At 43.6% G+C, this 26,293-nt stretch overlaps 1 protein-coding gene and 1 long non-coding RNA gene across 9 annotated transcripts in view; one reads left to right on the forward strand and one right to left on the reverse strand.

The window, feature by feature from the left end:
* LOC132250889 (uncharacterized) overlaps nucleotides 1-26,293 on the forward strand; it is a 166,151-nt gene that overhangs the window by 134,210 nt on the left and 5,648 nt on the right. Inside the window, exons 3-4 of one of the 2 annotated variants that reach the window (XR_009462566.1) lie at nucleotides 7,405-7,565; nucleotides 12,940-13,017. This is a non-coding gene — a long non-coding RNA (uncharacterized LOC132250889). The remainder of the gene's footprint in view (nucleotides 1-7,404; nucleotides 7,566-12,939; nucleotides 13,018-26,293) is intronic. The other variant, XR_009462567.1, reaches the window with a different exon arrangement.
* Nucleotides 1-26,293, reverse strand: part of TMEM108 (transmembrane protein 108) — a 292,926-nt gene that overhangs the window by 82,135 nt on the left and 184,498 nt on the right. The window lies entirely within an intron of this gene.

A 26,293-nucleotide genomic window follows, 5' to 3' on the forward strand; every position in this document is an offset into this window, starting at 1 on the left:
CTGACATCTCCCCAGCCAAAATCTGTCTGTCTGCAGGACAGGACAAAAAACTAGTTGTGAAGCAAGTCATGCTTATGCATTTCCTGTGATAGTGAATGGGATTTTAGGGGCAAAGCTTTCAAAGGGCTGGATGAATATTGTTTTAGCCACATAGCTCCCAATGCATTCAATGTGAGTCACGCGTCCGAAGCATCACATGCTGCTTTGAAAAAATATTCCACAGCTCCAGCAAAAAAGCTCATACGCGTGCTTATTATTTTGTTTCCCTGCTGAGGTTAATTAAGATCTTTTCTGAGTACAAAGAAAGATGGCAGAGGGCTTTGCTCACCAAGACCGCTTCTCCAAGTATGTGCAGCTCTGTTTATTCCTTTTTGCCTTGGATATAGTTGAGAGAGATGCAAACATCTGTACATGCACAATGGGCTGGCACTCAAATATAGGCAATGTATCCAGAGAGCTGATGCAGGCAAATCAAAACTGAGGACTCTCAGGACATTCAGAACTAGCGACAAACCTGCTTGTATAAACTTATTACTAGTTTACCTTAGTACTGTTATTAAGAACTAGCTTGAGTTTTACTTTTTAAGAATGATTTTCCTTATGCCACCATGTACATGGAGCCTGGGTGCATTCCATTTGCCTTTGTTATCTGTGGAGCTACTTCATCTCTGGGATGAAGTCCCCTAAATAACACTGAGCTCCTGTGAACAAAAAACCCTCCAGCAATTCTCTTCCTTTATGATAAAAGGGGCCAGGGTCCTTCCATGGAGCAAATCAGCATCCCACAAATAAAATAAACAGAACCAGCCTGATTTATACCACTTTAGCATCTAGCCTTAAGAATATTAAGGCTCCCAAACTATGAATCAATGTGGAAGTGATACAATTTAAGTGAAACTGTGATTTAAAAAAAAATACAGGGCCTAGCTAACCTTTCCCCTCCCATTTAGGGCCGATTTGCATGCGATTGATTTAAAATGCAGAATAATGTATGAACTGCATGAGCAGTTTAAAGGTTTATGAAATATCCTAATGCTCTCCTCAGCCAGACAGCTAATTTAGAATTTTTCCTGTGGATTAGCTCCCAGCCAATCCAAACTCACCTTTCCACTAAACCACGCTCTTAATCAGATCACTAATGCCGTATCTTGGGGTGAATTCCTTGTCATGCTCCCTCATTTGGATTCCAGAAGTCGAGTGCCGGAATTACTGTTCTCCTTTGCTACATTGGGTCGTTTTAAGTGGTTTGGTTAATCTTCTGCATGTGCTAGATGACAAAGAAAATCCTCAGTCACACTGGCTTAAGAACTAGCCATCATCATGTGCTTTAATTGATACTGCATGGGCTCTTAGACATGCCAGGGTGCACTCACCAACAGACTTTAATGTGGTAGCTTCCCTTTTCCCCCTCTCAGATGCCATAGAACAAGACAAGGGCTAGGTGGACTGTGAGACTCTTCTAGGTTCTCAATAAGGGGAAAACAAAATAATGCAAATCCCATTGAAACCGTCCTCCTACTTAAAGGAGCATTCAATTAGCTCCTGCACACCTGAGGGAACATTAAATACTGCCCTAGTAGGGAACTAGTCATTTGCTGAGCAATAATTACAGCTTCCAAACAGGACCACAGGGGCATTTTTATCCATCAGTGCATTACCGTTTGTATCTGACCGTAAGTTAAATTGTCTTGGGGATAGGGAGAAAATACTTAGGGGACAAAAATTCAAAGATTGCTCGCATGCTGAATGCTGCCATGAGACTTCCATTAAAGATGACATGTGCCCTCTTCTTCCATTTTGAAACAGAGCAATGTGCTTCAGAACAGTTTTCCATAGGCATGGCTCAAGCATATTTTTTATAGTTGGTGGCTGTAGAAAGTCAGTGAAACAGAGATGAATGCTCCACAATATTCAAAACTTTTGACACAAACTGATGACTGTATTTTGGTAGCCCCCCAAAATACTAGATCAAAACTCACTACCATAATGATTATTGACAGGAAACCTTCTGTGTTGTTTTTGAGACAGAACAGTATACTATTGATACATGAGTGGTGCTCTTGCCCCAAAAGGTGACAGTGCCAAGTTACAGTTGACGCACCTGGGGGAAGGTAAGGAAGGCTGCAGTGTTGCTCTCTGTGCTGTACCTGCTCTGAAGATCAGTGACTTTTCCAGAATTACAAACAAGCATCTTCCACAAACATAGAAAGTACCTCTCAGAGATCAAATAAGAGAGATTTTAGGAAACAGGGCAGATCCCAGAGTTCCCAGATCACTGGCTTTCTGTTTATTCAGCTGTTTACCTTGGTTTCATTTAATGGGTGTTGTGTGGGCTCTCATACAAACAGGCCACACTTGCAGACAAACTTTGAATAGGTAAGGTAGCTCTTGCGCTCAGGGAAGTATATGTACGATGGCGCCACAGGGATGTAGTCAAAATCCTATGCATGGCAACTGAACTTCAATTCTCTTCCAAGATCCTCAGATTCTGCAGTACTTTGGTAGACATTCTGTGACAGCATTCAATACATAAAAACACATGACTGCAGAGAGGACTCCATATGAAAATGAATAATATATTTAGTAGCCCTAGTGGTATTTATTTTGAAAAATGCATTAATTTTATTTGGTAGTGTTAGAGTGATGCTGTCACTGTGATGGTCCAGGAATTATGCGAAAGGCAAGACCAGCTGAGACCCGATGAAGCATTCAAAAGCTTGTCTAACTCTATACCAAGTATGCAGTTGGTTCCAATAAAAGACATCACCCTACAAAATCTTTTATATCATATTATTCACAGCTTTTCCAGCATTCAGTTTAAAACCTGTGGGGTTCTAAGCTTTACTATGAGATAAGCAGGGCAATTTATGTTACTTAGAGCTACTGTTTCAAGCTGCATGCCAACTCAGTTAGATACTACTGGCTGTATCAGTTCTCCTGGGGTCACTTTTTCAAGCTTTTTGCACAACATTAATTTTGAAGTGCAATTTTGTGACAAAGGCTGGAAGCTGCAGATGTGAAAGAAAATGCACAGTAAAATCATATGGTAGGTAAGTGAGCTCTCAGAAATGTTTGCTATGCTATTATACACACAAACACTTACAGTCCTGTCTTCAACAGAATATCACCTCCTCCCTCAACATCCCAGTGAAAATAGACTCAGAAAGAAGTAGTAGAAGCACATCTAGAATTACAACAGAATGACATTAATTTCTAGCAAAAGTCATAGTGGAAGGTTGCAATTAAGAGGCATCAACCTAAGCTTTTAGGACAGAAGAATTTACACTCCTCGGAATGAAGATGCTTTACCCTGTGCCTTTCCAACTGTTATAGAGAAGCCAGTTCTGTTCAAACAGATCTTAGCATACAATAAAAGTAAGTTCAAGTATTCTTCTGGCTGCTGCACTTTAATTAGAGTTCAAGTTACTCCTTTGGTAGCATGTGACAGACTGGATCCAAAAGTAGGTGTAGGCATAGCTCTATGCATGTCACAGGAGTGATATGGTTTTACTCTAGTTAAGTATTTGGCTCAATTTCTTTATGCCCAGATTCAGTAAATATTTAATTGTAAGCATATACTTAAGTCCTATTTACGTCAATGAGACTTAAGCATTTACTTAAGCTTATTGCTGAACTGGGGCATTTTTGCTGAGAGCCCATATTTTCTAAAGTGTTTGCATAAAAATAGCTCCTAATTTTATATTTAGGTATTGAAATAGGTGGCCTAGTTTTCAAGTGTGCCTCTCAACCAGCAGTTCCCACTGTCTTCGATCCTTTTCTCTTTCTTGTAGCTCTTGTTTTCACTTTGATTCTGAAGAGTCATGGTATATAAAATGGCAACACTAGCAGAACTTTGTAACTGGTGTATCTTTTAAGCTTGCCACAGCAGTAAAGTTACCTTTACCAGAAGCAAAAATGGCTTAATAAACTGTTTTTATTCTGCTTCTGGATGCACTCACATGACACTACTGAACATAGAATGATAGGAAAGGTTTTGGAACTCATTCGATAGAGGTCATGTGGCCATTTTGTAACTAGATTCTAGAACCATGTTCTCCAAGTAGAAGAAATACCCACTTAATCATTTAGATATTTTGATTCAATTTGTTAATTCCAAAACACTACTTCTTGTGCTGGGGATTAATTTATAGTTACTCGGCATGTCTACATGACATGTTTATTGCAGAGCTGATCAATTAGCACCACAGTAAATATCTCAGTGTCTACACATGTGCCCCTATTAGGGTGCAGGAAACTAATAAACTCTGCAGAAGGGTAGTACTTGTAAATACAAGCAGCGCACATGGAGATGCTGACCCAGCTGGCTTGGGCACTGTAGGGGCTGCCTGCCAGCTACCCCACACTGAAGCACCTTTGTGCCCCAACTAGCCCCTCTGCGGCACACTGAGCCTGGTTGGAACAGCCCTGGGCTGGCAGGCCAACCCCCAGGACCCTCTGCCAGCCAGGACTGCTCCAACTGGGCTCCACATGCTGTGCAGGAATAAACTCTGGAGCTGACTGCTCCAGAGTCAATTGCTCCCAGGCTCATGTTTCAAATGGGAGCAAAAAACTCCAGAGCATTAAGCTCCAGAGTTTACTTATGTGCACTTTTTTTGTTGCAAATATCTAGTTGGTCTACTAAAAGATATCACCTCTGCCATGAGTTCTGATTCTTTCATGTGCACTAATTGCATGTGTATACGTGCTTGCTGAGTAGCATTATTATCCATCCTGTTTCACACTGTTCTCCTAAATACACTGCAGAAGGATACAAAAGTATAGATATGTGAATCTAGAGGAGTAGGAACCAAATACAAGTATATTTTGTTGAGACAAAAAATCCTCAGTAGTTAATTTTCTTGATAGGAACACTGCAAAGGAGTCTGCTTGAATGGAGACCAAAAAGACTAGGCCTACTTAAGTTAGAAAGCACCCAAACAAAATGGGATATCAGAGAAGCATATGCAACAGCGGACAGAAGAGGTAAATCCTGCTTATTCTGTCTTACAAAACATGTCGAATGAAAAATAAAACTGAGAAAGGAGCTAGTTATGTACAAGTTAGACTGTGGAACTCTTTGCTACAAGATACCACAGAGGACATGAATTTGGTAAGACTGAGGCAAGTATTAGACATTCATTCAGCTGAAGAGAACACCCATAGCTATTTTAAATAGCATAAATATTTAATAAGCAATGCAAACTGTGATGTTTCAGCACATAAACCAATCCTGTTAAGTACAATTAGTGCTACAAGTAGGCTATTCTGTATTTGTTTGCTTTGGGGTGACTTGCAAATTCCTATGACAAAAGAATAATTTCCAGTGTCATCTTTTAAACCCAATTTAAACCCAGCTGGACTCTAATCATGCACTTTTCAGAGTATCCATTAAAACTAATGAATATGAGCAAATTCAGTGGAAGAAAACAGTCTGAATGGGTAAACTAACCTAAAACAGTTAAGCTAGGGACAGACATTCAAAAAGCTTGAGCTGGAATTAATTCAATCTTTGCAGGTTAGTCTAACCTGGCTAAGCTGAATCACTTTGTAACTGCACAAACATCCCAGAAATGCAGGTACATGCCTGCAGTGGCTCAGGTTAGAAGTTGGAGGGTGCTAGAGCAGCCCTCCCTTCCTCTGCAGTGCTGAGCTGAGGGGGGCCTGGCTAGGCCCCGGCAGGATGCTCTGATTAGGGAGGGGTACCTCCCCCTCTCCTGGCCAGCTCAGCAGGGAATTGATAACACAGTGTTTATCACCCCAACTCAGTGTTTATCACCCCATTAAGAAAACAAAAGAGGAACATTACCAGCTACCTGTTGATTCTGCCTTTGGCCCATCTGCCACAGCACGGACCTTAGCCACCATGTGGTCTGGTAGCTAATACATACATACCTCTCAGCAAGGGAGAGGGGAGGGGGGAAACACCTGCTTAACACGGAGTGGGGAAGGGGAAGGGGAAGGGATGGTGAGCCGCCTGCAGTTTCTGCTGGAACTTCAGCCAGGGAGCAGAGGCCAGCCCTGCTGTGGAGCAGAGAGCCTCACCCAGCCCAGAGAGCATGCCAGGATGCTGGGGGAGTCTGGTTTAACTTAAACCAGCAAGGGGTCTGGGACAGACATTGAATAAACCAGTTTGACCCAAATCAGTTAAGTCTCATACTACATTCAACCAGGTTTATCTCAAACTGGTTTCAGCCATTCTCAAACTGGTTTATGTGCACTAAACATCTGTTTTGTTACAGGTTTAAACCAGTTTCTGATCACTTAAACCAGTTTATGTGTAATATCTCTCCCTAGCCTTAAGGGCAATAGCAATTTTGCTCAAGTCTTTTAATTCAGTTCAATGTGGTCAGTAATGAGGGACAATCAGATTCAATAATGTTCTCCAAATAAAGGCCAGTAAAGCCATTCATGACAAACAAAACACAACAAAACAAAACAGGAATTTGGAAAAGATGAGATACACATCCTTGTTATTCTGAATGTTATGCTGTGCTAGTGTCCTGATTTAGATTTAATGGGGCATGTGCACATCCTCACAGTATCCTTTATATCTGCTGAAGGACAACAGAGCCGATCAAAGCTTTCTGAATATCAAAATAGTTCATTAAAAATGGGAACATATTTCTGCAAAAATTTTCACAAAAGTTTGTCCCATTCTTTTTTCAAGTATTAACAGGGAGGAGAAAACAATATGAAATGTTTCAACAAATAAAAGGACTCATTTTCTCAAAACGGTTTCCTCCAAATGATTTCCCTCTTCCTTTCTCCCACCTCTCTTTCTGGCCTATACTGCAATCTGAAGTTACTTTCCCTCTCCTGTCCTTTAGCCAGAACTTTCTTGCACACATGATATACTGGACCATCTGTATTTTATGAGAAGGGTGAGAGCCTGAAAATTCACCGTCTCAGATACAAAGTTCTCTCTCTTTAAAAATAGCAACATAAAGTCTCTGTGCTCCCAAATGTAAAGAGATTTAAGTGAAAGTCAGTGGATAAATCTCCAGCGAAAAACCAAATGATGTTAATAGCTTTCCACAGCAGGGACTGTCTGTACTTCAGCTATTTTCTTATCAGGCCTTACAAGCTAAGTACGATTTGGTCTAGCACACCCTCGGATGAAAGATCTTAGAGAAAAATGTTTTGGGCGCTGCTGGCACTGGTGCTGGTTATTCATTAAGTCGCACTCCTAATATGTCAATAAGAAACCCATGCTGTAACTTGGGGTTAGAGGGACTGGGCTGCTAGATGAGATATAAATACAGAAGCCCAGACTAAAGCACTTATTTGCAGGTGTAGCCTGCTTGGTCTCAGCTTGATTCCAGTAATGATTATTAATGAAATATCTTTGCTCAAGAGTTTCAGAGTTTCTCTCTTTCTTGATTTGTTTTCCCTTAAATCCCTCAGGGCCTAAACAACCTTGTGACTGCTCTTCTATCAGCGCCTCAGTAGGATCACCAAATATACTGAGAGTAGAAGAGTCAAAAACATACAGCAGGAAGGATTTCAACTTTCTGACAGATGCTCTTTTTACCCTAATAAGAGCCACATCATATGCAAAATATTTGGTGAGTTTTCATGATGTAGTACAGTCAAATAATTACCATCATTGTGATTTACATCTGCACTATTAAATGTGACAGAATAGCCACTATATCCCAGGGTGTGGGGAAGGGGCTATTCTAGCTGGAAATATTTCTAAATGTATAGTAGTGAATTCTAAAGAAGGATACAGTCTTCTTGCACAAATGGCTTATCTCAGAAACAGCCCAACACAGTCAGAAACAACTTCTGCCCATTTTAGCACCAGTCAAGCCATGCAACATTGTCTATAAAGAACTGACTTATTCAGCGTAAACCAGTCAGGCCCCCCACCTTGCAGCCATCACGTGGAGTTGAAAGCTCTGCCATGATGGTCATCACCCCTGCTTAGAGAGCATAAAGGAATGGAACTGCAACCTTTACTCAAGTGACTAGTTTCCCATTGACCTTGGTGTGACTAGACATTAGGCTGATATTGTGCTAATAGCAGAGAGGTGGTGGACAAAGGGCAGTGCTGAACCCAGGGGGAGCACCAGGGGACATCTACAGTCACTCCATCAAGTCCCTACCACCTGTCAGTTAAGAGTCTCTTCAGGAGCAGCATCTCTGTAATACATCCTATGCTCCCCTTACTGCCAGGATTCTCATCATGCCAGCTGCACAAGGATTGTATAGTTGCGTGTGTATACTCCCTCTTGTTGCATGGCCACATAAGGAAGGATCATGGCTTGGTACCACAGTGGTCAACCTTTTGGCCCTGTGGGACAGATGAGAGGCACAGGGTCAGTCCATGAACTGGATCAGACCCTGAATACTAGGATCGGGCCCCAGGGCCCCATGCTGCCTCTGCCTGCTGGGATCAGGTCTTAGGAAACCTGTGCCCACCAAGATCAGGCTCCAGTCCCATGGGGTTCCCCACCCCACAAGCTAAATGATGGGGCATCAGGGGCAGAATATGACCTCTGAGCTGGGGTTGAGCATCCCTGGCTTAGTACACAATGATTATTAATGTAAGGAGGAACAGCAGGCTTGTGCATTAAAAGCAGGGATAATGGCAATCATTGCAGAGCTTTCAACTGCATCCGATGGCTACAAGGGCTGTTGACTGGCTTACTTCGAGCATCACTAGCTGCAATCCCATCCAGTGATCCTTGCTGCTGTCTTGAAGACACAACCCTAATTTTTTTTATATACAAAGTGGGCAAGAGGGAGCACAGCAGACCCACCAGCTTCAGAGGCAGCTGCTCCCCAGTCATTCTGTGATCCAGTGTGACTCTGTCCTGAGCCTGGCCTTGATGCTAAAAACTAGATAGCTGTGGGAATTACTGCACAGGATTTCTAAGCAATGCAGCTCACTTGGTTTATTTATAAATGGCATCAGGTCAACTGACAGAAAACCACAAACCCCACAGACCAAGCAGCAGGTATACCAGAAACACAGTATAAAGAACAAATGCTGTTGGGAATCACAAATCAATTTTTGTCAAAAAATGAGGCACAATATGCTGAACAATACTTTTCTTGTCTTCTAAAGTTCCACTAATCAGGCACATAACCTGTCATCTAACCTACAGAATAACCCCCAGAAGCACTGGAATTACAGGTACCTGAATTATGCTGGAGGCATTGATTCCGCATAGTGTGCTTTGGCACTGATATGATGACCCTGTTATTCCTCTGCACAAAACGGTTGAGGCTCTACAACAAGAGCGAATCAGTGTCCTTGTAAACAGTTAGTTTTTTTCCAGTGGTATTTTAATTTATCTACCGTACAGCCAAGCAATGAATTGATTCCCAGTTTATTCACATTTTCAGAGAGCTGCTGCCCTACTGCTTCTAAAGCAGCCCTCTTTAGAATTTCCAGAAAGCTTTATTCAAGGTCAGCAATTCTCTTCTGTAAATCACTTGCGGGGGCCTAACTGAAACATGCCCTTTTGACACATTCAAGCAAAATAATTGTACATTGGTACCAGTTGTCACGGAGCAGCCCGTCTCCTGATAGAAACAAGAGCTGGCACAACATTCTAGAAAAATATGCCCAATAAACTTGACAATAAAGCTCAGTTAAGCCACACTCATGGACGCTTGGGGTTAGAGGGTTTTGGTAGCAATATTCGAGATTGAATGGGGGTAGCAGAATAGGACACAGCACACACAAATGCTTAAATAATAATTAAATAATAATGAGCATTTTCAAAAACAGAAAGATTCCATGTTTTGCCTCTGATCTTGCTCCACGCAGATTTCAGAAGGGCCCTGTACAGAGCAGCTTGGAGAACTGGGTCTCAATTAGAGCAACCCACTTTGGTAGCTGTGCTGTGGCACAATTTATAGATGTTCCACTGTCACACTCCTAAGGGAATTTCTCAATGCATCTAGTAAAGGGTATATTGAAGATGCACTAAGACTGTAAGGATTTGTAAGTGGATTAGCGTGCCTGATCCCACACAGGTGGGCATAAACAGCACGTGCCCCCAGCGGCTGGGGAGGCATGGCTGTGCTGGCAGCAGCGGTCAGCGCGGAGCTCCCACAGACGCCACCAGCACTGTCAGCTGTGAGTGGGGTGGCGAGCGCCAGCCAGGGGTCAGCAACCACCCGCAGGCACCATCGGCAGTGGCCAGCTGCAATCGTGGACCACCCGCAGAAGCCGCTGGCAGTGTTGGTAGCAGGGTGGCAAGCGGCGACTGCCTGCAGTTGGCAGCGCCTTTTTGCAGGGGGTGCACCGCCACACTCAGGGGGTGCATGTGCATCCCCTATGAGTCGCCCCTACAGGTGGGCTCTGTCCCTTTCAGAGCCCTGAAGCCAACCCAAACAATAGCTCATAGGTGGGTTTGAGTACCTGCATCCTCGCCAGCTGGCTTTGCTCTCTGGGAAGACCTCAGGCAGCTCTCACAATGCAAACAATAATCTTTGTCCAAAACAACACACAGGTGAGCAAAACAAAACCTCTGGCCTTTTTTCAGGTGGCAAGAGATGTCCCTTTACCTCTGGCCCTTCCTAGAAGCAACCTCCTCCCGGGTTTCAGTCTGCCCCATGGCTGCAAACTGCTCCTTCCCAAACTTCAGCTGCTTGCTCTCTCTTCTGGCTGAGAGAGAAGCTAATCACCCACACCTGGACTCCTACCCCAGGGCTGTCTGCCCCACTTAAAGAGCCAGACTACCCTGTTACAGAGTCCATTGCTAGGAAAATATTATCAATGTAAGAATGGAGGAAATGAACTCCTCTCCAGTACTTTTAAGGTCACATCCATCACTATTCAGGAAAAAACAGACGGGGAAGACAGGAGTACATGACTGGAGTGGACTTCCCAAGCCACTGAGTCCAGTCTCTTACATTTACACACAACTGTGTGTTCAGAAGGATCCATAAGACTATGCTCTGGCCCCTTTCATGCACCACAGCCAGAAAGCATGTGATAAAAAAAAAAAACTTTACAGTGTGCCACAGGAGCAGAGCAAGAGAGACAAGGACACCTTGAGTACAGTCCTGGCTCAATGCCAAAAGCCTCAATTGCTTTCTTGGGGCCAAAAGATCCAGTCCAGATACTGACAGTGCCAGCTTCCCCATGACAGATCATATTGGTGGGTGTTTACAACAAAAACAGAAGAGGTGCATTGGAAGTGGGAAGTCTGGGATCACAATGAAATCAAACTCTCTCTCAAAAACCGATTAAGGGCTGGAACCCAAGACAAATGCGAGCCTGGGAAATGGGGGAAAGTTTGCATGGGCAATGCCACAGTTCCAAAGGTAGTACTTTTTCCTGTCATTGGCAGGGGGTCGGATTTGATGATTCATTGAGGTCCCTTCTGACCCTACCAACTATGAATCTATGAATCATATAATTTAAATCTCACATCTGCATACTCATGTAGCATTGAAAGAAATAACAGCACACCTTAAATCCTTATTCCTGAGCAACTCCAGACGTGTTTAATAGTAATCAATGATTAAATATTTTCTACCTTTGATATCTTCTGCATATTATGTAGAACATTAATGTACATGGAGATCACTGGAGATCGTGAGAACAGACTAAAGACCCTAATAGTTATTTCCATTTGCAGTAGCTACAGTCTAACAAGCAGCTTTACAAACTCAGCTTCTAGCAGCAGGACCAGAGAAATAACAAGCATGACTGTGCTTAGTCAATTAGTTTCTGATACCACAGAAGCAGTAAGATCGGAAACAATATTTCCTCTCACACACATACTGGCTGTACCCCAGTATTCAGCATCAGTATAGTCTAAAGGCCTTCGATACGGTATCCCACCCCATACTGGTGAACAAGCTAAGAGGCTGTGATGTGGATGACTACACAGTCCGGTGGGTGGCTAATTGGCTGGAGGGTTGCACCCAGAGAGTCGTGGTGGATGGGTCGGTCTCGACCTGGAAGGGTGTGGGCAGTGGGGTCCCGCAGGACTCGGTCCTTGGACCGATACTCTTTAATGTCTTCATCAGTGACTTGGACGAGGGAGTCAAATGTACTCTGTCCAAGTTTGCAGGTGACACAAAGCTATGGGGAGAAGTGGACATGCTAGAGGGCAGGGAACAGCTGCAGGCAGACCTGGATAGGTTGGACAAGTGGGCAGAAAACAACAGGATGCAGTTCAACAAGGAGAAATGCAAAGTGCTGCACCTAGGGAGGAAAAATGTCCAGCACACCTACAGCCTAGGGAATGACCTGCTGGGTGGCACAGAGGTGGAAAGGGATCTTGGAGTCCTAGTGGACTCTAAGATGAACATGAGTCGGCAGTGTGACGAAGCCATCAGAAAAGCCAATGGCATTTTATCGTTCATCAGCAGATGCATGACAAATAGGTCCAAGGAGGTGATACTTCCCCTCTATTAGGCGCTGGTCAGACCACAGTTGGAGTACTGCGTGCAATTCTGGGTGCCACACTTCAAGAAGGATGCGGATAACCTGGAGAGGGTCCAGAGAAGGGCAACTCGTATGGTTAAGGGCCTGCAGACCAAGCCCTACGAGGAGAGACTAGAGAAACTGGATCTTTTCAGCCTCCGCAAGAGAAGGTTGAGAGGTGACCTTGTGGCTGCCTATAAGTTCATCACGGGGGCACAGAAGGGAATTGGTGAGGTTTTATTCACCAAAGCACCCCTGGGGGTTACAAGAAATAATGGCCACAAGCTAGCAGAGAGCAGATTTAGATTGGACATTAGGAAGAACGTCTTCACAGTTTGAGTGGCCAAGGTCTGGAATGGGCTCCCAAGGGAGGTGGTGCTCTCCCCTACCCTGGGGGTCTTCAAGAGGAGGTTAGACGAGTATCTAGCTGGGGTCATCTAGACCCAGCACTCTTTCCTGCTTATGCAGGGGGTCGGACTCGATGATCTATTGAGGTCCCTTCCGACCCTAACATCTATGAATCTATAATCTAATCTATCTAGGTTCTTCTGCTACAGCCATGACCTTCTTAAGTGGAAAAATGGAAAACTCTTTGTCAATGCAAGCAAATCCATGCTCAGGTAAGTGTGGCCTCTGTGGTTACCATTAAAATGATTCATATGTTGCAGAAACCAGAACTTTCAAACTTAAAACCATAGGCTTCTACTACATGGTCTAAAAGGGAGTCTTCATGGGTGGTCAGTACTTGGATCTATTTAATCCCAATACATAAACCACTCTTCTTTGGCAATATCTCACAGTTGAGGATGATTGTCTTCCAGGATTGTTTTATCTGTGTGTCTGAAGATGGCTGATGAGGCCTATCCAAGATTGACAGACTACAAAACAAGGCAATGGAGATGGTCTGTGCCCATATGAGTCATTGAAATCCTACTTTCTCAGAGGCTGCCACTGTACTGTCTTCAGCCTTGCTCTTCATAAAGAACCTTCCTGCGCATATTGCAGCTCAGACAGAATAAATGAGCCTTCAAGGAAAAGGCAACAACTTGCAAGGGCCTATTTGCTGAAGTTAATTGGGGAAGTATATTTTGCAGCAGATTTAATGGATGGCTGTACAAGATAATACTTATCCACTGAGGTTGTTCTGGCTTTCATTACTATAACATCTACATACTTCACAGTCTTTAATGCATTTATCCTTATAAAAATCCTGTGAGATAAGGAAGTGCAAATGGGGAATTGAGGCAAAAGTGACTTGAGCAAAGTCACACAGGAAACTCAGGAGAAAGCCCAAATTGAACCCAGGTCTCTAAGTCAAGGCTTTAAACACGAGACTGTCCTGTTTTAGCCAAGATTCCTTTTGACCCAGCTAGGTAGCTGGGGAAAAAAATCTGCTGGGTAAGCAATGAAGAGCGCCAAGTAGGATCAATGCAAATATGGTATCTTTCAGATATTTTTGTTGTATCTCATATTAGCACAATAGTGGAGATACTAAAGAGAAACCCAATGAATGACAGATACGTTTTAAAGGAATATTTTAATTTTGTGCTTCCTTCCTGCATGCAAAAATACCAGTCAGACATTCTGGAGTCTCTCACAGGGATAGTGAAGAGAGGTAGGATGTTTAATGAATGCATTTCATTATGTGAGCTACCTGTAGAGCACTTTAGAATTACTTTATCATGCATAGCCAGCTCTCTAACAAGGTCAGACAGTAGAGAGCAGGAGCAAAGTTTTCATTGCCCATTAGAAAAAAGAATTATGCCTAACTCATGGGTTGCGTAAATCTATTTTTAGACTATGCCTATGATAATTAATACTGTCATACTAGGGGCTCCATAGGTACTACTCTTTAATTATACTATATACACCTCGTGGGTAAAAACTCTGTCTCTTAATATAAAATATGTGCTGCCTCTCTGCTTCATAACCTAGTCATGATTATACAGACCTCTACCTCCCCAGCAGGTAAATCCCCTGGTGTACGTACAGTGTGGATCACTCAAAGGCAAATAAAATATTTTAAGAGCTCTAAAACTTACCCTCTGGTTCTGCAGGCAAATTTGAACCAAGGCATTATCATATGTATGCAATATGAGATGACCCTGAATATAAGACAATGTCCAAATAATTAGATTCTTTATATATGGAAAATGTATAAATTTGTCAGAGTTTTGCAGGTATAGAATCTAATTGGAAGTTTGCCTTGTATGGGTTTCCCTCCCTCTGCTACAGCAGGGAAAATAAATCTGGACCGGGGGGGGGGGGGTCAGGTGGCTCCCATGTGCCCCCCAACTTCTTTTCCCTGCAGCCTCTCCTCCCCCTTACTATTAGATCCTGCTCTCCTTGAGCACATGTAAGTGAGGGGCGAAGTCGAAAACAATGACTTTGAAATAAATATGCCTGTAATAAATTGAATATAGGCAAATAACTGTGGGTACCCATACACTTAGTTCATCCAGAATTGATGCATTTTACCTTTTTTGAAACTTCTCCAAGTTTTTGCACAGGTATTCCATAAACACATGTTTATGCAGCACTTTTGTGCCAACTTGCATATAGTACAAACTTTATTTATTGCATATATATATATGTACGTACATATCTATCTATCTATCTATCTATCTATCTATCTATCTATCTATCTATATGTGTGTGTGTGTGTGTGTGTGTGTGTGTGTGTTATACACACATATATACCTACACTTTTTCTGACCCATCTCATGATTGACATGGTTCACTGGACAGTCCATAACAAATATCTACAGTTAACCATCATTATCCATGTTACAATAACTGCAACTATGCCCCCATGCACTGTGCACCCATCTCCATCTCCTATAGGCATTACAATCAAGCAAACTCCCTCTGTGCTCCTTTCCTTCCTTTCTCCCCCACTTTCCACCCCTACACTCCTTATAACTATGCATGGTATTAGTCCAAAGACAAAGGACGCATGATTTTTCATATAGTTCATTAGGCTGGGCCCTAGCAGAGTCAACAACATTTCAAGCCATGGTGACATCATAGCTCAGCACTGCTCAGTATGTGTCTGTACCCCAGTTACCCCCCTCTCCCCCCCACACAAAGGATTCGTGTGCTATTTAGCCCCCCACTCATGACTAGAATCAGGTGTTCTTGTCATGAGTCCTGGGATCCTCCAAAAATGTAAATGTAGATGAGGCACAGGGCAACCTGGTCTGGATCCACCTCGTGGAGGGTGGAGCAACACTAATTATATGTGATAGACTGAGAGAGGGGGCAACAGATGGATTCTAGGTGAACTGTTTGGACCCCCATTTGGTGATGTTTGCCAGACATTTAAGGCTCATGAAGAAAGAAGGATCATTGGTAATGGGAAGGGAAGGCACAGCTCAGCTGTGGAAATGAAGAAGTCAAAATGTATTCACCATAGTGGCTCACCATGACTGGTAAATGAATCAGCGCAAACTTATTTAGATGGGGTGTACTAACCTAGCTTTGTGGTAGGTTCCCATTGGCCTTTTTAGCTAAGTTCAAATGTAGCACCAAAGGGAAGGTGCTAGGGCTGGCTCTGGCTCTCTCAGTGCTAGCATGGTATTGCAGTACCTCCAAGTCCAGGGCCAGTTCACTGAAGAGGGAACACCTGCCCGTTTATTTTAAAGGCCACAGCAAAAAAAAAAAAAAGATTCCCATCAGTATATTTGCCCAATATGGGCCATGCGTTTAGTCATGCACAGGGTTGGTTGCATTTAAGCAGCTTCCTAGCTGGTTTCCATTACTGAGCACATGCTTCTTTTGACAGCACTTTAATGATAGACAATGCATTTAATGAGGTTTCCTAGTATACAAATGTAAGATGAGGAGCTTTCTTCCTCATGCTGACTGAGGAAAAACCTTCATCTTGTATTCAAGTAAATATGGTAATGCTTTGTTAGCTACCAAGAAAGAGTTTTCCCGAAAGGCCAATAAACTGAACTCTGACAGAATAATTTTCTCTCTTATGGCCAGGAAGTCCAGAGTAGTTAAAAAGAAGAATGAGAGTCATATGGTCAAAATACTCATCTGGGCCTCAGGGGTTCTGGGTTTAATTTTTGGTCTGCCACAGATTTCTTATGTGATCTTGGGCAAGATAGCCCTGTATTATCCAAGAACTCCTCTCTTCCTCCCTCCCTTTGTCTCTTTAGCTGGTAAGTAGTTTGGTATCAAGGACTCTCTCACGTATGTGCACGTATAGGCCCTTGCACAATGGACTGCTATCTTGGCTAGGGTCTCCATATACTCCAAGATTGCTACTATCATCATCCATAATAAGACATTATTAAACAAAGCATTTCTCAATCTTTTGTGCCCTTCTGCTGTGACCTGGCGTTGAGGTGTTACTTTGAAGATTCTAATTCTATCACAAGACTGCAGCACTGCTGGAATAACCACAGCACTTTTTTCATTATCTTAAAAAAAATACCCAGTTATTTTCTTAATGCCAAACTGATACAAAAACTCTGGGTTTATTGACAGGAAAAAACAAAAAAGTGACAGGAGCAATTTAAATTTCTCTACATTGTTCCATTAACATGTACAAGTATGTAGACCCTGAAGGTTGCAGGACTAAGAGACATAGGACACCCCAATACATAAAGACCAAACTGGTTTACATACCCTTCTGACTGCCTCCAGCTACTTGGTTGTGTTTTGTGATTTCCAAAAGAAGAACCTGCCCCTACAGTCTACTGAAATCTTGTCCAGGCAAAATTGGCAAGGTTTGGGTCCCAGGTATAACTTCCCTCCCTCTTCCCTAACCCTGTGACTTCTTGGGTGCTTATAGAACTTGAATCTTCAAACATTTGGAAGATCACCCATCATCAATCAAAGGACACTGGTTCAACTAAATGCATTATGGGTATTCTGTACTGAGGAGTCCAGACAAGTGATTCTCAATCAGGATGCTATAGCATCCTGAGGTGCCTTGAAATCCTTTCAAGGGTGCTGCAGAGTGCCATGCAATGTTAGCACTGTTAGGTATACAAACATGACTCCCAAGATAAACCCAGAGATTTCAAATAGGAATCCCTAGTGTTAAAAAGATTCTGACCTGTTGTGGTATTTCTGAGTTCTTTACAACAGAGTACTTGTTCTATTATTTTTTTGTAGTTAAAAAAGAAAATGAAAACAAAGCACTGGCATTTTCTGAGGGGTGCCTCAAGTTGTGTAAGGTTTGCCTTAAAGGCAAAAAGCTCCAAAAGACTGAGAACCACTGGTCTAGATTTGTGTTCCTGGCTCTGCCACTGACTTGCTGCAAAAGTATGGGTAGGTGACCAGACATTTCTCACTGGGCTTTAGTTCCTCTTTGTAAAAGCACCCTTCTTAAAGCACTTAGGCATTTATACTACACTACTCACCCAGCAGCAAGGGGGCATTAGGCATTCCTTTTGGAATGAATAATGTGGCCTAAACTGTCTAATTCATTTGCAAAGAACTACAAAATCCTCAGATTATAGAAATCTACACAGTATTATCATCTTGTAACTTCCTACCAAAATGCGTATTACTGATTTGCAATACATGCTCATATTTCCTGTGTAGCATATACAGGAAGGGATATTTTTCCCTTTGTTCCCTCCACTGAGAAGAGAACATCAAGATCACCAAACAGTAACTTGCATCAAGACTCTAGGCATCTGTATGATGTTTCCAGATAAGCCCTGTGCTGGGCAACCAAAGGTGCACAGGATAATACTGTGGCGCATTGTAGTACCTGCTGTCTGTTCTCTTTGCACCTTCAGAGAACCCCCCTGGAGCCATCCATATACAACTACCCTCTGTCCCTGTGCTCTGCATTTTTCACTGGTCTGCCTTGCAAACAAGGCTGTCTCCCACGATTACCTGGAATCAGCAGGGGCTGCTTATACACACTACAGGGGTTTACTTTGGTTTAATTCCTAAATTGAAGCGGTGGGTTTTTAAAAATACCGCTTCAATTTAGGGAGAATTAAACCGAAGTAACCCCCCATGGCATGTACACAAGTGTTGGGCCTGATTGTTACCTGCCTCTCCAGCAGGGGGTGGGGGGAAGAGTGAGCTGCCGCCAAGCCAAGCTGTAGACTGGGCTGTAGTCCCTGAGCTGCGGTGGGGCTGGTGCTTCCCTCCTGATTGCAGGCACCTGGCCCGGGTGGTCCTGGGGGGTACCGCAGCCGTGGAGGGAAGCACAGGTCCCCCCGCAACCGCAGAGGGAAGCACTGACCTCCCATGCAGCTCAGGCAGGCAGGCAGGCTCTGCGGAGAAAAAAAAAAAGATCAGGCTTGCCACTTTTTTCTTTCTTTCACTGGAGCCTGGTTGTCCGGGCTGCCACCAGGCTGCCCACATGGGCTGCCTGCACAGCCCCTGAGCTGCACAAGGCCCAGTACTTCCCTCTGCAGCTGCTGCACTTTGTTAGGTAGCAAACTAAAACACCTCGGAGGCGTTTTATTTTGCTACATCCCAAAGTCATTTAAAATGCCATACGCCACCAACAGTGTAAACAGCAACGCCATTAAAGTGGTGCAAAACGGCATTTAAGCTGCTTTAAAGACCAATTTTGACGTGTACAAAGGCTCAGGGACACTGCTTTGCTATACCTGTATCACAACTACTCTTTCATTGGCAATGTTACACTATAGGAAATATGTGGGGAAAAATATACCTGCTGTCTGCTGGCTAAATCTAGCACCCTTGACTTCCATTGAAATTTTGCCAGCTCTCAGTGAGAACAGGATTAGACCCTACTCCTCTTCACCTAATGGACACAGAAGGGTTTACAGCACAAATGGTGCTCTTAGCCCACAAACAAGTCTTCTTTTAGAGTTGTCCTGGTCTCAGTTTTTGGAGCTCAGCTCAAGTCAGATTTGCCCCTTACACATCAGACCTCAGAAAAGGCTTTATTTCGATTAAAAGCAAAATTATAGTGTCAGGGGAATCATTCTTCAAAGTTAGCACAAAAAAGCAAAGTAAAATCTACAGACAAGTAGAAAGTTCTGCCACTGAAAAACATGAGGAATCACAGACTCATCAGTATCTGAAAGGGGTGACTGCATTGGAACAAGTCTGAGTGAGCTTATGTCATTGTTGCATGTCAGCAGTGTCATCAGGCTAAATATGGGAAGGAAAAGGGCATCTAAGAGACACCCATATCTCCAGAGAAATAAATCAAATCTAATTCTGTGGGAGACCAGGAAGCAAGCTTCCTTGTTCTTTCATGAAAATGAAAAATTGGCAAGATTCCTTGTTTCAGGAAGAGGATCTTCCTGCAAAGCATCAAGTCTCAACCACTGGCAAAGGTTTCATATTGAACTATTCAGTAATCACAGACATTTCTAACTCATCACCTTAGTGTCTACACCAGTGGCTTCTCACTTATTTGACACAGTGGGCCACATTTGCAGCTCTCAATGTCCTCGACTTCAGGAACGCTGACTTTGACAAGCTCAGGAGGCTTGTTGGTGAGGCCCTAAGGGACCACGATCCAAAGGGGAGGGGAGTTCAGGAAGAGTGGTTGCTCCTCAAGGGAGCAATACTGGGTGTACAAGCTAAGTCTATTCTGTCTCGGAGGAAAGGCAGCAAAAGGGCACAGCAGCCCCCTTGGCTCTGCAGGAAACTAGTGGACCTCCTGTGTCTAAAAAGAAAAGCCTACAAAGGATGGAGGATGGGATTTACCTCCAAGGAGGAATACCCTGCTCTGGTCCGGACCTGCAGAGAGCAAACCAGGAAAGCCAAGGCTGTGATGGAACTCCAACTGGCTACAAGTATCAAGGACAATAAAAAGTCCTTTTTTAGATATGTGGGGAGCCGGAGGAAATCTAGGGCAATGTTGGACCCCTGCTAAACCAGATGGGACAGCTGACAACTGACGCCCAGAAAAAAGCCAACTTGCTAAATGGGTACTTTGTGTTGGTTTTTCACCAGTCCCAAGGGTCGCCCCTGCTCATTACGGGATGGGAAGGCCTGGGTGAGGGAGATTCCTTACCCTCCATCAATGCTGACCTTGTGAAGGAACACCTTGAGAAGCTGGACATCTTCAAGTCAGATGGCCCTGACAGTTTACACCCCAGAGTACTCAAGGAGCTGGTGAGCAACATAGCCCAGGCCCTGGCACGGATCTTCGAGAACTCCTGGCACTCTGGTGTAGTGCCCAAAGACTGGAAGAAGGCCAATGTGGTGCCTATCTTCAAGACAGGGAGGAAAGTGGATCCAGCAAACTACTGGCCCATCGGCCTGATCTCTATCTTGGGGAAGGTCCTAGAAAAGATTATCAAAGAGCCCATTTTTAACAGACTGGCTGATGGCAACATCCTGAGGGATAGCCAGCAGGGGTATGTTGCAGGTAGGTCTTGCTTGACCAGTCTTATTTCCTTTTATTACCAAGTGACCTGGACAAGGGAGAGGAGATTGATGTCAGATATCTTGACTTTAAAAAGGCCTTCGATCTGGTATCCCATGATCACCTCTTGGAAAACTGGCCAACTGCAGCCTCAGGTCCACCATGATTCGCTGGCTGGGAAATTGGCTCCGTGGTCGGACTCAGAGTGTGGTGGTTGACGGAAGTCAATCATCGTGGTACCCGATGATCAGTGGGGTCCCTCAAGGCTCTGTACTTGGACCTATATTATTCAACATCTTCATTAATGATGTGGACAGTGGTATCAGAAGCAGACCAACCAAGTTCGCCGATGACACCAAACTTTGGGGTAAAGCATCCACACCTGAGGACAGGAGGGCGATCCAGGCTGACCTTGACAGGCTCAGGAAATGGGCAGATGAGAACCTGATGGTGTTTAACACTGAAAAATGCAAGGTTCTCCACCTTGGGAAGAAAAACCTGCAGCATGCTTATAGTTTCGGCAGTGCTACGCTGCCTAGCACTACGGACGAAAGGGATTTTGGGGTCATCTTTACAAGATGAACATAAGCCTGCAATGCGATGCTGCTGCTAGTAAAATGAGCAAAACCCTGGCTTTCATCCATAGATGCTTCTCAAACAAATCCCAGGATGTCATTCTTCTGTTGTACTTGGCCTTGGTGAGGCCGCAGCTGGAGTACTGTGTCCAGTTTTGGGCTCCACAATTCAAAAAGGATATGGAGAAGCTTGAGAGAGTCCAGAGGAGAGCCATGTGCATGATCAGAAGGCAGGAAAACAGAACTTATGTTGAGAGGCTGAGAGCTATGGGACTCTTCAGCCTGGAAAAGCACAGGCTCAGGGGTGATCTGAAGGCTGCCCGTAAGTTTATCAGGGGTGTTCACCAGGATCTGGGGGAATGTTTGTCCACCAGAGCGCCCCAAGGGATGACAAGGTCAGATGGTCACAAACTCCTCCAGGACTGTTTCAGGCTGGACATAAGGAAGAACTTCTTTACTGTCTGAGCCCCCAAGGTCTGGAATAGACTGCCGCCGGAGGTGGTTCCAGCACCTACTTTGAACGCCTTCAAGAAAAACTTGGATGCTTATCTTGCTGGGATCCTATGACCCCTGCTGACTTCCTGCCCTTTGGGCAGGGGGCTGGACTCGAAGATCTTCTGAGGTCCCTTTCAGCTGTAATGTCTATGAAATCTATGAACTGTGTTACGTGGGCCGCACCCACACAAGTTACTTCCTGCGTATCCATTTAAAAAATGTTTCAGCAGGATGTCACATAGGCCACAGCAGTGTGCCGAATGGGCTGCATGCTGCTGGCAGGCTGCAGGTTGAGAACCACTGGTCTACACTTACTCTAGGTAGAACCGAAAAAGAGACTGGTAGGAAGGGATACATTATGACTTAGCAGGTCTGTTTGTTCTTTTATTTCTACTGACCAGAAACTGACCCTATATACATTAGTGTAAGCACAAAACTGATCTGCAGAATTAAAATGGAGTTACTCCAGTAAAACTTACATCATAAACTGAATTTAAGATTGCAACTGCATGACCCATATACCAGCTGTGATATGTCATCTCCCTTCTCATGGTAGTGAAAAAAAATAATTTCCAAGGAACAGGCTATGAGTCCCTTACTCAGCTTAATAAGCAGTGTGCGTGAGTGCGCACACACACACACACACACACACACACACACACACACACACACACACACGCCATTCTAGGGACCCCAGTGAGACTGTGATTGCTCGTCTGTGGAAAATAAGGGGTTCACAATCTGACCGCGAAGGGAGAATATAGGGGGCACAATCCCCTTAAATAAAATCCCCGCTGCCCCCCACTGCCCCATGCTGCACAGGGGGCTCTGCATGAGTCCCCCAACTCTACCCCTGCTCCCCCACAGCTATCCCGCCCACCCCAGCTCCAGCTCTTAAAGAAAAAAAAAAAAAGAGAGAAAACCCCCAAGACTCACCGCTCCTGCAGTGGCCTCAGGGCTTTGGGGGGGCTTGTGAAAGAGCCCCTCATGCAATGCAGGGCAGTGGGCACAGTGGGGATCAACCCCCCCACCAGGCAGGAATGGTGAATCTGGGGTTTTTGAGGGGTTTTTTCTTAAAGGGCTGGAGCCGGGGCAAGCAGGGCAGCCATGGGCTGGCTGGGACAGCCGGGGGGCTGGGGGGTCAGGGGGCTTGTGCAGAGCCCCCCATGCAGCATGGGGCAGAGGGGATCGACCCCTGCCCGGCAGCACCTGGTGAGTCGAGGCTTTTTTTCCCCCCAAGTGCCAGGAGCTGGGGCAGCGGGGCGACCATTGCTGGGCTGGGAGAAAGGACAGGGGATGGGCCTGGGTGATTCAGAGATTCAGCAGTAGCATAATCTCCAACTCAGATTCAGTCAAATTGATTCGGGACAGTGATTCGAATCACCGAATCGAATCACTGTCTTCCAAATAGGCCAAATCTGAACCGAACACTAGCCGCTTCACACAGGCCTAATGGTCACCATATTTATCAGCATGAGAACCATAGATACAAGACATTGTTTGCCTAACACGTCACTTTTGTACAGACATCTGGCTGAGAAATTTAGGATGCAAACTGAAGGAGGACAAAGGGATGTTTTTTCAGAAAACTGTATAGAGATCCTTCTGTACTTGAGGATGCCATGGTCATCCTGAAGTTGCTACAGTTGCAGTTGCTCTTTAACTCACCATATTGTATTTATGTATTGAAGCTAAGAGTAATGCAGAGTTCAGAAGAGCGAGCAATCTTGATTTAGACAATATAAGCCTCAACAAAAGAGGTACCCAGAGATGAGTTGCATTGTTTTGGCAGCTTTAGTTCAGAGTTCACTTAACTAAACTGATTTATGTCTCAGTCAAATTGGTCTACACCATTTTCATAGTCCACATATATAATAAATACAGATGTATGGATGTATACAAGTACATACGTATGTATAATATGAGCCAGATCTTCAGCTGCTATAATTTATTTCAGTGGTGCACAGTTTGTTTTCATTAATATACTTATACTAGCCAATTGCCTGTCAAGAATGACGGGGGAGTGGGGTTGGGAGGAGACTGGGATGAAGTGCTGCCACCCAATGCCCCATGCTGCCACTGTTCTGCCTCTTGCAGGGAGTGGGGTGGGGGAGCTGGACACCCTCTGTCCAGTCCTCAGTGCGGCTTCAGAATCATGGCGGCACTCCCCCACGCTTAGAGCATTCTGATTGGCTGTTTCCATCAGCCAATCAGAGTGCAAATAAAGCGTTACGGACAGGCAGACAGACAGACTTAGGCTTTTATAATATTAGAATACTTTTGAGAGTCTTGTTCTGTGACTTTAGAGGAAATTCAGTAGAATTACTCAGTATTTACCTCCCTGTGACAGAGCAAATTTTGTTCATGAAAGTACAAAAGCATCAATAATGAATTAGTTGTCCTTTATTGCAATGAATGATGGCACTACTGGACAGCTTGCATCTCAATAGTAAATGATTAAAAAATTCAGAAACAATCATTGGGAGCTTGCCCATGTTTGTGAAGTGAAACCATTTTGTTTACATTGACATCCACTATTCTATCAGCTCCAGTTAAATGCTGACACATCGAGAGTAAACAGCCCCTCACCCACAAATAAGAGTAATTAAAAAAAAACAGGTCTTTCTGCTGTAGTTTGAAATCTTTCATGAGCCATTTCCAGAACATATCTTCATTTTCTACATGTTCATCTCACCCTCTCTCATATACTGTTGTATTTTTGATTGCATCACAACCACTGCTGTTCTAATCAACAACTTAATTAGCCATTCCTTGTAGTCTCAGAGAAGTTAAACTCAGTGCTACCTCTTCTACCATGTGCACTCCAATTCCCCATTACCTGTAGCTTCCACTCACTTATTTAAGCTAAGTACTCATGTTAGTGATTGCCAGCTGAGATGCTGTCACACTGAAATAGATATAAATTGTTTTGTTAGCAACAGCATAGGTAGCTGCAATCTCTAGCTTAACTTCACAGAGTTCTCTCTGCAATCCAATTAATTATTGTTCAAAACCCTGCTAAATAAAATAAAAGGAATACAAACTGCAGGTGCTCCCTGGTTGCCAGCAGTGTTTAAGGTGTTGAAATCTGCACATAAATGAACAGCTGAAGAATGCTCCTGTGTCAAACATTGAGATCAGAGTAAAACCCCTAAAGCCCCCCCATGTGGCTACTCTCAGCAGCCTCTGGAAACATCAGTCATATTTAAAATTAGCAAATGAAAGCAGCTGACTTGCATGCAGAGTGTGGCATTCCAATCTCTTGGCCTCAGTGACCTTTCCAAAGCTTTCATTTGCTTATTTGCTATTTCTGATATGCACAAACTGGACAGAAGTACTTTCTCATTATGTAAACTAGCTCTTGGGGAGATAGCAAGACCTCTGTCTTTTCTAGAAGGTGGCAGTAGAACTAAATAATATTTGTCAAAAAATTGTGTTATTAATAACATTATATTAGGTATTTTTCTAATGACTTGTTTCCTATATATTTTCTGGGAAGCTTATTGAACACAGCAGAGCGTTCACAAATTTAAGTGCCAGGTGAATGCTGTCCTTCAACTCTGCTTGTACAGCACCTAACACAGTAGGACCTGGAAGTGCCACTAGAAGAATCTATCTATCTATCTCTCTATCTATACACACACACACATACACACACACCATCACATTTTTCTAATAAAATATTAATTGATAACTTCCTTCATGTCACATATCCTGCTCTGATTGGTGGGTATGTGTTGGATGCAGCACTTTGAATCAGTTATGGGTATTCTGCACGTTTCCATTTTTGTTTGTTTGAATAATCCTACCATGTTACTATGGTAACTGCTAGTGCCAAGATTCACTACAAATGAAAAGGGGGTGGGAATGGGGGAAGTAACCAAAAGATTGATGCAGTTCATATGAAAACTTGCCTCAGAGGCAACATTTTAGCAATCTGCAATGCTTGGTGTAGGTACTACTTTGTAATAAATGCGTTTAAATAATACATTCGTGGCAGACATTTGAAAATATATTTGTGCCGCAAAATGGACAATTGGATTTAGTACTGGGATGCAACTAAATAAATATTTTAAAACATCTGAATGTGTAGATGCTACAGAAAATTTAGTAAACTATAAGGTATATTTCCCTTCTGGATACACAAGGCTTTAACTGCAGAACTCCTACAGCTTAACATAAGGAGATGAGGCCCTAGCGCCAAGATGAAAATAGATCCCTGGATGTTGGCCAGGAACACTATGAATGATATTAGGAAACCTCTGCTACAGCTGATGACTTTATATATGAAAATTGCAAGAGGTGCTTACAAGTGGCTTGATTTATGTCTTCATTAAAATACCTGTCCTTCAAGCCAACACCAAAATTTATTAGAATTAAGAGGGTCTTAAAATTGGAATATGCATGATAAATTAATGCAGTTTTGATCTTCTGTAATGAAAAGTATAGTTCTACTGGCATCCTTAACTTTCCTGTAAAAAAATTATACTGCAT

This window comes from Alligator mississippiensis, chromosome 5 (genome assembly GCF_030867095.1).
Source record: "Alligator mississippiensis isolate rAllMis1 chromosome 5, rAllMis1, whole genome shotgun sequence".
NCBI lineage: Eukaryota > Metazoa > Chordata > Crocodylia > Alligatoridae > Alligator > Alligator mississippiensis.